Here is a 13457-nt window from a genome sequence, read left to right on the forward strand (position 1 = left end):
CCCAATCTATAGATTCTTAAGTGTATATACATAGAGCTATAAAAGACAACAACTAATTGACGGTTTTATTTCATTCATTTATTTAGCTCATAAATAAAGTCATGCACAATTATGATACACAATACAGTATGTTCAGAGAGCAATAATGGCAATATTTTATGCATCAATAGCAGCAACAGCTTTTCCAGGTTCTGCAGTCATTTGAACAAAATTGTAGAGACATCTAACACACTCCATTAAAAAAACAAAAAACCAAAAAAGAAACAACAACAACAATAAAAATCAAACAAACAACAATAAAAAAGTAAAAAACAAAATCCTAGAAAACAGCATAGTTCTGTTACTCTTGTGGTACTTGACACCATTATTTTTTTTAAATTAGCTTCTCAGTCATCATCTGGAAGGAAACCATTCTGAGCAACATCATTAAAAACAGCTCTGATAAAGGATGGTCAATACTATGTATCATAAAGCAGGGCCACATATGAGTGAGTACATATCATGTTTGTTTTTTTGTGATTGGGTTACCTAGCTCAGAATGGTTTCTTTGAGTTCCATTCATTTTCCTGCAAATTTCAAGATTCCATTGTTTCTTTTTTTTTTTCCTGCTGAATAGTACTCCGTTGTGTAAATATACCACATTTTCTCTATCCATTCCTTGGTTGAGGGGCATCTAGGCTGCTTCCATTTTCTGGCTATTACAAATAATGCTGCTATGAACATGGTTGAACAGATGTCCTTGTTATATGAATGTGCTTATTTTGGATATATGCCTAGGAGTGGAATTGCTGGATCTTGAGGTAGACTCATTCCCATTTACTTGAGGAGTCGCCATACTGATTTCCAAAGTGGCTGTACAAGTTGGCATGCCCACCAGCAGTGGAGGAGTGTTCCCCTTTCTCTGCATCCTCTCCAGCATAAACTGTTATTGGTATTTTTGATTTTAGCCATTCTGACAGGAGTAAGATGGTATCTCAGAGTTGTTTTGATTTGCATTTCCCTGATGACTAAGGATGTTGAACACTTTCTCATGTGTCTTTCAGCCAATTTAGATTCCTCAATTGAGAATTGTCTATTTATTCTGTACCCCAATTTTTAGTTGGATTGTTTGGTGTTTGGGGGACTAGCTTCTTGAGTTCTTTGTATATTTTGGAGATCAGCCCTCTGTCAGATGTGGGGTTGGTGAATATCTTTTCCCAGTCTGTGGGCTGACATTTTGTCTTGCTGACTGTGTCCTTTGCCTTACAGAAGATTCTCAGTTTCAGGAGGTCCCATTTATCAATTGTTGACCTCAGTGTCTGTGCTACTGGTGTAATGTTCAAGAAGCAGTCTCCTGTACAGATTGATTCAAGGGTATTTCCCACTTTGTCTTCTAATAGGTTCAGTGTGGCTGGATTTATGTTGAAGTCTTTGGTCCATTTTGACTTAAGTTTTGTGCAAGGCAATAGGCTTGGGTCTAACTGCAGTCTTCTATATGTCTGCAACCAGTTATGCCAGCACCATTTGTTGAAGATGTTCTCTTTGTTCTATCATATAAATTTGGATTGTTTGTCAAAAATCAGGTGTTCCTAGGTGTGGGGGTTAATATCAGGGTTTTCAATTCTATTCCATTGGTCTACCTGTCTATTTTTGTGCCAATACCAAGCTGTTTTTAGGACTATAGCTCTGTAATAGATCTTGAAGTCAGGGGTGGTGATGCCTCCAGAAGATCCTTTATTGTATAGGGATGTTTTGGCTATCCTGGGTCTTTTGTTTCTCCATATAAAGTTGAGAATTGTTTTTTCAAAGTCTGTGAAGAATTGTGTTGGGATTTTGATGGGGATTGCATTGACTCTGTAGATTACTTTTGGCAAGATTGCCATTTTTACTATGTTGATCCTGCCTATCCAAGAGCATGAGAGATCTTTCCATTTTCTGGTATCTTCTTTAATTTCTTTCTTTAGAGACACAAAATTCTTATGGCACAGGTCTTTCACATTTTTAGTTAGTGTTACCCCAAGGTATTTTATGTTGTTTGAGGCAATTGTAAAGGGTGATGTTTCTCTGATTTCTTTCTCTACCAATGTGTCATCGGTGTATAGTAGGGCTAAGGATTTTTTTGAGTTAATCTTGTATCCTGCCACTTTGCTGAAGGTGTTTATCAGCTGTAGGAGTTCCCTGGTAGAGTTTTTCGGGTCACTAATGTAGAATATCACATCGTCTGCAAATAATGAGAGTTTGAATTCTTCATTTCTGATTTGTATTCTCTTGATCTCCTTTTGTTGTCTTATTCCTCTAGCTAGGACTTCAAGGACAATATTGAAGAGGTATGGAGAGAGTGGACAGCCTTGTCTTGTCCCAGATTTTAGAGGAATTGGATTGAGTTTCTCTCCATTTAATTTGATGTTGGCTGTTGGCTTGCTGTATATTGCTTTTATTATGCTGAGGTATGTTCCTGTTATCCCTGATTTCTCCAAGTCCTTTATCATGAAGGGGTGTTGGATTTTGTCAAAGGCTTTTTCTGCATCTAGTGAGATGATCATGTGGTTTTTTTTCCCTCAGTCTGTTTATATGGTGGATTACATTGATAGATTTTAGTATGTTGAACCATCCTTGCATCCCTGGGATGAAGCCTACTTGATCATGGTGGATGATTTCTCTGATATGATCTTGTGTTCGATTTGCTATGATTTTATTGAGAATTTTTGCATCAATGTTCATGAGGGATATTGGTCTGTAGTTCTCTTTCTTAGTTGTGTCTTTGTGTGGCTTAGGTATCAAGGTTATTGTAGCCTCATAAAAAGAGTTTGGCAATGTCCCTTCTGCTTCTATTTTGTGGAACAATTTGAAGAGTATTGGTATTAGCACTTCTTTGAATTTCTGGTAGAATTCTGTGGTGAATCCATCTGGCCCCGGGCCTTTTTTGGTTGGGAGACTTTTGATGACTGCTTCTATTTCCTTAGAAGTTATAGGTCTGTTTAAGTTGCTTATCTGTTCTGGATTCAATTTTGGTAAATGATATCTGTCCAGAAAACTGTCCATTTCCTTTAAATTTTCCAATTTTGTGGAGTATAGGTTTTCAAAGTATGACCTGAAGATTCTCTGGATTTCTTCAGTGTCTGTTGTTATGTCCCCCTTTTCATTTCTGATTTTGTTAATTTGCATGATCTCTCTCTGCCTTTTGGTTAATTTGGATAACGGTTTGTCTATTTTGTTGATTTTCTCAAAGAACCAACTCTTTGTTATATTGATTCTTTGAATTGTTTTCTTTGTTACGACTTTATTGATTTCTGTCCTCAGTTTGATTATTTCCCAGCATCTGCTCCTCCGGGGTGAATTTGCTTCCATTTTTTCTAGAGCTTTCAGCTGTGATGTCAGATCTCTGGTGTGGGTATTCTCTAGTTTCTTCATGTGAGCACTTAGAGCTATGAACTTTCCTCTTAGTACTGCTTTCAAAGTGTCCCATAAGTTTGGGTATGTTGTGTTAACATTTTCATTGAATTCTAAGAAGTCTTTATTTCTTTCTTTATTTCTTCCTTGACCCAGGAATGTTGCAAATGCATGTTGTTCAATTTCCATGAGTTGGTAGGATTTTTGCACTTTGATTTGTTTATGATTACTATCTTTAAAGCATGGTGGTCTGATAAGACACAGGGGATTATTCCATTTTTTTTTTTTATCTGTTGCGATTTCCTATGTTGCTGAGAATGTGGTTGATTTTTTAGAAGGTTCCATGTGATGCTGAAAAGAAGGTATATTCTTTTGTGTTTGGATAGAAAGTTCTATAAATGTCCGTTACTCCCAATTGGGTCATAACTTCTGTTAGTTCCTTTGTCTCTTTGTTAAGTTTTTGTCTGGTGGTCCTGTCTAGTGGTCAGAGTGGGGTGTTGAAGTCTCCCACTATAACTGTGTGAGGACTTATTTGTGATTTGAGTTTTAATAATGTTTCTTTTACTAATGTTGGTGCCTTTGTATTTGGGGCATAGATATTTAGAATTGAGACTTCTTCCTGATGGATTTTTCCTGTGATGAATATGAAATGACCTTCTTCATCTCTTTTGATTGATTTTAGTTTGAAGTTTATCTTGTTAGATACAAGGATAGCTACCCCAGCTCGGTTCTTGAGTCCATTTGATTGGGGTATCTTAGCCCAACCCTTTACTCTGAGGTAATGTCTGTCTTTGAATTCTAGGTGTGTTTCTTTTATGCAGCAGAAGGATGGATTCTGTCTTTGTATACAATCTGTTAGCCTGTGTCTTTTTATAGGAGAGTTAATAACATTAATATTGAGGGAAAATAAGTTCCATTCATTGTTTATTCTTGTTTGTTTTTGGTTTGTTGTTGGTACTGGTATTGTATGTAGATTTACCCTGCCTTTTATTTTGTTTTCTTGTAGAATGGATTATCTATTGCTTATGTTTATGGGAGTGTAGTTAATTTCCTTAGGTTGGAGTTTTCCTTCCAGTACTTTCTGTAGGGTTGGATTAGTGGTTACATATTGTTTAAATCTGGTTTTGTCGTGGAATATCTTGTTTTCTCCATTTATAGTGATTGAAAGCTTTGCTGGGTATAGTAGTCTCGGCTAGCATCCATGTTCTCTCAGAGTTGGTAGAATATCTATCCAGGTCCTTCTATCTTTCAGAGTTTCCATGGAGAAGTCTTGTGTAATTCTGACAGGTTTGCCTTTATATGTTACTTGGCCTTTTACCTTTGCTGCTCTTAATATTTTTTCTTTATTCTGTATGTTTGGTGTTTTAATTATTATGTGACGAGGGGACTTACTTTTGTGGTCCACTCTATTTGGCGTTCTGTAGGCTTCTTGTATTTTCATTGGCATGTCTTTACGTTGGGAAAGTTTTCTTCTATGATTTTGTTGAACATGTTTTCTGCACCTTTGAGTTGGGTTTCTTCACCTTCTTCTATACCTATTTTCCTTAGGTTTGGTCTTTTCACGGTGTCCCAAATTTCCTGAATATTTTGTGTTATGGTTTTGTTAGACTTCAGATTTTCTTTGCTTTATAAGTTTATTTCCTCTAGTTTGACTTCAGCATCTGAGATTCTGTCTTCCATCTCTTGTATTCTATTGGTTATGCTTGCATCTGTGGTTCCTGATTGTTTACTAAGCTTTTCCACTCCCAGCATTCCCTCAGTTTGTGTTTTCTTTATTGTCTCTATTTCAGTTTTCAGGTTCTGAACTGTTTCCTTCAGCTGTTTAATTGTATTTTCTTGGCTTTCCTTGATTTCTTGCATCTTTTGGTTTGTCTTTTTTTCCATTTCTCTGAAGGATTTTCTGATTTCCTCTCTTAGATTCTCTATCATTTCCATGAAGTTGTTTTTAAGGTTGCTCTCTTCTGCTTCTTTTGTGTTCGGATGTTCATGTCTTGCTGGTGTAGAGTCCCTAGGCTCTGGTGGTATCATATTGGTTTTCCTGTTGTTGGATGTGTTTTTATATTGTTGTCTTCCCATCTCTTGTTCCAGTGGGTACAGTAGCTGTCGCTTCCTTTCCTGGTGTGTTTGGGTTCGGTGTTCTCTTCAGGTGTGTGGAATTGACTTTGATAGTCTGGTGGGTTTCAAGTTGGGTGCAGGCAGGTCCGAGGCACTAGCTCTCCAGGTGGGTGAGAGCAGCACTGGCTCAGAGGTGTCAGCTGACTCTTGAGTTACTTGGACCTCAGGGTTCGAGTCGTCCTGTCGAAGATTCCTGGGGAGGGTTTGCCAGGGTGGGCAGATGGAAGTGGGGCCCAAGTTAGGGGCCGAATCAGCTCACCTCTGGACTCTCCGCACTCTGTCCTAATTGAAGGTTTTAAGACATTTATTTACAACCTAAATATTTTAAGCTTTCGTAGTTTAGCAGCAGTTTATTATTTTCTTCATTTTAGGGATTGGGAGATACTGGGTTTATTTTTGAGCATCTAAATATCTCTGCTGATACTCTTGTCTGATTTTTTGAGAGAAACTAATTAATGGGTCAGGCATGATACTAGTCTGGTACGGTGACAAGATGACTTTGTTTATATCACAGGGAGACTAGATATCACAGAACTCTACATGGCTGTAAGTCTACAATTTCAGCAAAGTGTATCATTGAGTACATGTTTTAAACATGTGCTTGAATTGTGTTGTGATGCCAATGTTTGGAGTGTTACAAAGTTTATAAAATTGCTTTTATAAATTTACAATATTGGTATTTACTCTTTGATATAAAGTTACTTGGTAATTTTGTACTGCAATTTAAGAAACCAGCGAAAAATATAAAATAGAAAAAGGAAACACAGCTCAAAAGTATTAATAGATTTATACTCAAAAGTATAAATAGATTTATATTTATAAATTAATAATTAGCAAACCAAATACAGGAATTATTAAAATGTACAGACATATAATCATAAATTATTTATAAATGGATAAACTATTATCCATAAATAGTTAACTGTTTAATATTAGAGCATCACTTTATTCATTTGGAAACTTTGGAATAAATGCAATTAGGAATCTATATTACAGGGACAAATGGAAAAGGCTTCTTGGAAAATATCCAAATGCCAACAATTTTATAAATAGATGTCCTACTTTAGAAGTAGTTGGGTAAATACAAATTAAACTATCAAAAAGGTTACTGAACTTTTCAAGTTGCTAAATCTTAAAGCAGTAATAAAGGTTTACTGGTGCAGTGACTTTATAGGGACAAATCTTTGTGGCACTACAAAAAGGAAGATTTTTGCTTCTATGCTATTAAAATATAATTCATAAATGAGGATTATTATTTTTATTTTTTCAGATGAAATAGAACTGTTAGAGCAAAATAAATGCTTAAAGTTAAAAATAATGTAAATAGTGAAATATTTCCTATAAATAATGTAACACTAGCAAATACTTTGATGGTCAGAAGTCAGCAGATGATACAAATCAATATGGACAGGATAAAAATTACAATAGAATTTATATCTTGTAATATAAATGGCTAGTACATATACAATATCATTTTATTAAATTTTTCTGTGATATTTTCATATGTTAATAAATGCATTCTAATTACTGTCACCTCCCATCTCTGTCAATTGCCCTCTACTACCCTACAAATCCCTTGCTTGTGTTCTTATCCCCTTGTCTTATATTGTGGTCCACAGTATAACCATGGATTTGGAATTATACATTGGAAATTGATGTGCTCATATGTGGGTATACAATTCTAAACAATTATATAGGTAGTGATAGATATAAAGATAGATAGATAGATAGATAGATAGATAGATAGATAGATAGACAGACAGACAGATAGATAGATAGATAGATAGATATGTAGATAGTGGTTGGAAAATGATAGGCCTTCGAGGGAAACATACTACTGATGTTTTAAAATACTGTGAAACTCTCTTCTAAATATTTTTATTTATACCCATAGAAAAATGCTACCCAATTTTAATAAAAATAGTCTTCATTTGAGGTGATTGGTAGTGAATGCAAAGACTTAATGATTGTTCATAATGCTGAAAATAAGTGACACTGGATGTTTGTCCCTCAAAGAGAAGAAATTTTAATGGAAAGTAGCAAAAAAAATTTGCTTTTCTAAATATATTTTATATGAAATGGTTAGAAGTATATTGTGATATGAGAACATGCATATCTGTACTTTTTAAAGCAATACAGCAAGAGTGAAAACAAGCCCTTTAGTGTTTAATATTTAGTATCCAATAATTCTGTTGCATAGGTAAATTACTTAAAGACCATTTGCAAATGATGCGGGTAAAAGGATATTTCTTATCATATCCCTTATTTCTAAATAAAACATCTTCCTTTAAATGCAATGGAAGATACACAATTAATTTTATTCATATACTGGAAAATTATGTATGTGTATGTTATATACAATAAAGTAACAAAATGTGTGTATATTATAATATGTGATTTATGGTGCATGCAAGTGTTAAGGAAGGGTTGTCAGGGGCATATGTATGTGTGTGTTTGTGTGCATGCTTTCATGTGCATTCATGTGGAGGCTAGAGAATGAATTTAGGTTTCTTCCTTTTTCACTATTCATCCCAGTTTTTGAAACAGGGTCACTCACTGTCATGGGAGATCAGTAACTCCAAAAGAGAGCTGACTAGCATGTCCCAGGGATCCTCACATCTCCTGTTCCCCAGTGCTGCTGTGTTCAGTGCTATGCTCAGTGCTGATGATGTGCATGGCTTTTTAAGTGATGATGCAGGGCCAAATCCAGGTCTTCATACTTTCATAGCAACCACTTATCTGACTGGGCCATATCGTCCAATTTCAATAAAGAAATCTAAAATAACATAATTGAAAAAATAAATTGATACTATACTACTATGTAAATCAAATTCTTTTTTATCTGTGATTATGCAGTTTGCATGTAATATTTTTTTTCAATTTTATCACAGGTATTCTTGTGAGGATATTTAGGAAAGGACACTAAGCACAGTCTTTAAGCTATACTCATTCATTCTTCATTCATTTATTCACTTATTTACTCATTCATAAAGGCAATTGGATCTGATCAGTTTTAGAGGATGAGAATACAATTATCAGAAAACAAACCAAACTTCTGTGCTTTTTCTGGAAAATTATTATTATTTTGCGTATGAAGGACATGGGGTCATATTAGGTTGGTCCATATAATCATGAAAAAATTTAAATAAACATAAATATCCTCTCATGACAGAAATACTAAGTGTTTCAGAAATTCTAAAATGTTTCCAGAGTCATCAAGCTACTTTCTGTGGCTTGGATTTGAACTTACAGATGCCAGAGTTTGGATATGTGACTTCTATGGAATACTGTGGGAAAATGTTGCCAGCAGTTCTGTGGTACTCCACTTCTCAAAGCTGTGAGAGATCCTGTTGACTTTAACTGGACCTCATTGCAAACAACTTGATGCCATTTCTTAGCATACAGGAAACAACCTATTTATTACTGCAGGTTGTTCCTAGCTGATATGTCCAGGATGCTTGAATGAATTGAGGCTTTATGGGATAGAGATGGTTGGAGGAAAATGTAATATATACTAAAACTTGAATGAACAATGAAGCATAAGTACTAAAAAATCCAAAGTGCGTATCTTCCTTTTCTCTAGATTGTGCTGCAGGCATCTTTAGATTTCATCTCCTACTCCAAAGAGAACTTTTCTCAGCTCAGAAGAAAGCTTTTAAAACACCAGTAGATCCTTTCAGGGTTTAATGCTTTGATACATTTTCTGTGCATACCATTTGCTTGTATTCTTCCTCTATCATTGACAAGGTTTTACGGCGGGTAAATCATAACTTATGTATTTTGCTTGCTAATTCAGTGGGTTTTTATTTCTGAATACATCCTGCCAGTATTTTTAACAAAAGAGGAATTGGTTGTAATTAAGTTCCAAAATATGTTACTATTTACAAGTTGAAAAAAATGTAAGTATTGTAAACCTGAGATCAGGATTTGGGGTGGGGAACTAGAAAAGGGTTATGATAAAAAAACAAAAACAAACAAAACAAAACAAAACAAAAAAAACTAATTTCATAGATTTCTTGTTTTGTATTTTCACCACATTTAAGGAGGTATAGATGATTATTGAGACAGCTGAGGGTTTGACTTTGTGTGTGTGTGTGTGTGTGTGTGTGTTTGTTCATGAGTGTGCGAGTATGTGTGTGTCCCTGCACACATCTGCACATCTTCTTGCATGTGTATGTGGTCAGAGCTTGATTGCTGGTGACACAGCTTTGTATAGGCTTCCTTTTAGACCCTCCCTTCCTCTTTGGTCCAGGAGCTGAAACAGCAGTAGGCTTTAATCTGTTTATTCTGCACCCAAACAAAGCTCTCACCTGCTCTTATTCTGCTCTTCACTAGTACATGGCATGTCTATCAAATCCTCAACCTACAATAAGATGGAAATCAATTTTGCATTTTACACCCCTTTTGCAGCCACTGTTTATCCCTGACTTTTGTGAAAGAATTTTGGAGATAATAGAAAAGTATCTTCACAACTAAAGTATTTTTTCTCTATCCCACAAGGTCGGACTAAAATCCATTAATTTAGCTACAGAGCTTTGAGCTGAATCAAGAAAATTGATTAGCAGGTCAGGGTTTTGTAACAGAGAATGCAGCTTTATTTGAACTTACTGTGTGCTGCTGGATGGAACAGGTTTTCTTTTCTTTCACTGTGGAGTGGGTGACATTGATATTTTAGATGGGTACAGAGAATAGAAGTGGCAGTGAGATGTATAAACAAGAGATCTGGGACTTTTCAGTGCTGAGGAAAAGGAAGGCCTGGGTGACAGAGAGCTGAGCTTGAATTAAAAATTTAATTAACAAGCTAAATCAAATAAGTAGCATACCTATGAGAACAAAATAACCATACAGAACCCATTCTTTGTTCAGATTATAATTGGTGCTCTGAGAGAGAAAATGTTGACATTCCACAGGAGATCATAAAACTAGATATTAATAAACAGATACTAGAGGGAAGCAGTGTGCAGAACACAATTTAAAATGTAGTCTTTTAACTCCGCTTAGATTTAGTTCTTTTTCATAATTTAAACATACAGTAAAAAAGTGACCTTTTTAAGGTCAGGCATTTTTATTATAACATTTTTGGTGGGAAAAAAAAGAAACAGAAAAAATAAAATTTTTGGTAAAGGTTAATCAATTTTTTTATAATTTTTGAATACTAGGGTTCAATGATATATTATTTAAAACATTTAAAGTTTCAATAACTGTAAATGCAAGAATGTGTTATGTTCATCTCATTGCAATTGTTGATCATATGTAGCAGTGGCTGCTGTTTGGATAGATGAACGTCTAGTAATGGCTGCAGCTCCTGTTTATTGTGGCATTGCTCTAACGAAATTTCCTTTAACCCATGAAGTATTTCAATTATTGCAAGAAAGAGCATCCTGGCATTTCTGAGGCAATACCACGGCTATTCTAAATCTGTGCTCTTGTAACCGAGTTCTTCTTGAATACATTCCTGAAGATTTGATGTGGGTAGAAGGAATGTTGTGAAGCTAAAAATATTAGGAGTTATAACACTAGAAGATTAGTAACTAATGCAGTCACAAAGCTAATCAACTGCAAGTCATGGTTCCATAAGTAAACAAGCTTAATTAGTTTGGGTGCAACCTCATGAAACTACATGTCAAGGAACTTAATTAATTTTATTTAAAAATAGCATAATAAAGCTCAGATTGGAGTCAATAAAAATTCCGGTGCTCTTTGGCCATTAACACTGATTCTGTTGCCATATGTGACACAGAATATCATATTAGGGTTATACTTTGCCACCTTGTAGTTAATGTTATGGAATCCTCTTGTTGGTGGTGTGAGCTACATCTTACTCTGTGTTGTAACAAATCCAGAATAAAAACAATCCCTTAAGAAGCAAGATTTCTCAAATTGTTGAATATTTAAGTATATAAGCTACCCTAAAAGTCCTCCTGAAGGAACCAATAATTTTGCAGGACATTCTCACAATAAGTCAATTCTGGGAGACACTCCTCATTTCCTATCCTGCCTGAAGTACTCCTTTTGGTGAATGTGTCCATGTTAGTCAAAACAGCTTTGGACACTGAAAAAACAAAATTTGTTTAAAGTCAAAGAACTTACAAATATAGTTGATTTTTAGTAAAAAAAAAATCTCAAAAATATTTTCCTGTGAAGGCATCAATTACATGATTACAGTTTTAATATATCTTTAGCTGTTTTATGCCATAATTAAAGTTTGATAGAAATGTTATTCATTTTTCCCTAACCATTGACATAAATGTTTAAAGAAAGTATGTTTAACAAATTTTACAGAGTAATGGGGCCAGAAGTCTAACACTTGACAAAAAACTATAAAGACTCTAGAGAGAGAGATTTCATTAAACAGTTTTAGTCATTTCTTCTTTTTTAAAATTAATTTTTATTTAAATTAAAAACAATCTTATTAAAAACCAATCCCAGTTCCCCCATCACCTCCCCCATCCTACCCCATCTCACCTGGGGTGTGTGAGATATCCCTTGGAGGATTAGAAAAACTAACAATTTTGTAGAGAATTAAATATATTTTCAATTTTATCTTACACAAACTTTTATATTTCTCTCTAAAATTTATAATCTTAGGTATCATATTTCCAAAGAGGAAGAAAAGTCTAAATAACCGTTAAATTCAGAAAAAATATTATCTATGTCAATTGTGTAACACAATAGCATCATGTAGACAGAGATACATGTTAGAAAATACCACTTTAAAGAATATTGTTTCCTGAAAAGATTTATGGAAGGTTAACAAAGAGTACATAATTTTTAAAAATCTATTTTGACTATGTAAGAGATTAAAACATCTCCTTATTGCAAGTTAAAAATATTGGGTATCAAAGCAGTTGAATTCAAGAATTAGAAATCATTCACAAGTTCTGCATAAGTCCAAGCCAGGAAAAACCTAGACATGGAGAGGGCATGTGCACAGAAAGTTGTCTCCCTCTCACCCAACTGAGAAACCATCAGCAACTGGTAGCTTCTAGGAGAGGGAGAATGAATCAACCCTCCCTTTCCAGTCTTGCTTATTCTGGGGCCTGAGTCATTCAGTTTTGATCATGCATTTGCAGTGGTATTCTACCTCGCAGTTTCTCTTATTAAGAAGATAGTAACCACTCTTTCTAAGAAATCATTCAATGAATCCAGAAGTTAGCATTTTTATTCATGGATCAAGATTCTGTTTATTTTGTAACTTATTTTTTTTCCTGTTGCTAAAATTAAGTCACTATTTGCAGCCCAATTTCTAACTGTACTGCAGTTTTTACAAAGACCTGGGAATTTTGCTTCATTACATAACAGTCTTCCTAAAGTGATTGTAGCAGTTCTGATTATATGAGATCACTAGCAGGACAGATGGAAAAATAATGAAATATTGGGTCACAGAGTTTGCACTGGAGAAAACCATTGAGATAGAGCTTGAAAACTGAGGAGGCAGAGATGTGAGTAAAGGCTTCATGAACATAGCTCAAGAGCATGTCAAGATTTTAAAAGTGAAAGGTGTGAAAGAGCTCTGTATAATGTGCAAGGTGAGATGTCTAATGTCTTTTGAACAAAGGCTGTAGTAATCTGACAGATGCTGAAACCCAGGAAGAAAGCTGACTTAAGTCAAAATTTTCAGTAATTTAGCAAAGATATACACATCAAAATCTTGTTATGATTTGCAAAACATTGGTTCACCATGTAGATTTACATTAATGTTCCAAAAAATTTGAAGAGCCTCAAGAAGTAAGGGAATTAAGATGTATTTATAGAGATGACATGATTCATTTTAGTATCTAGAAGGTGAACGTAATGGCAAAGTGCAAAATGTTTAATATAACAACTAGCTAGTACTTTAAGTAAGCAGAGAAGGTAGACAACTATAGGAATTTAGAGGATTTGAGCTAAGACACTCACAGTTTTCATTACATATGGACAATCCTTCTCCAAAGCTACTTTTGAGAATTTCCTTTTAGTTATCTGCTAAAACT

Source organism: Cricetulus griseus (assembly GCF_003668045.3).
Source record: "Cricetulus griseus strain 17A/GY chromosome 1 unlocalized genomic scaffold, alternate assembly CriGri-PICRH-1.0 chr1_0, whole genome shotgun sequence".
Taxonomy (NCBI): Eukaryota; Metazoa; Chordata; class Mammalia; order Rodentia; family Cricetidae; genus Cricetulus; species Cricetulus griseus.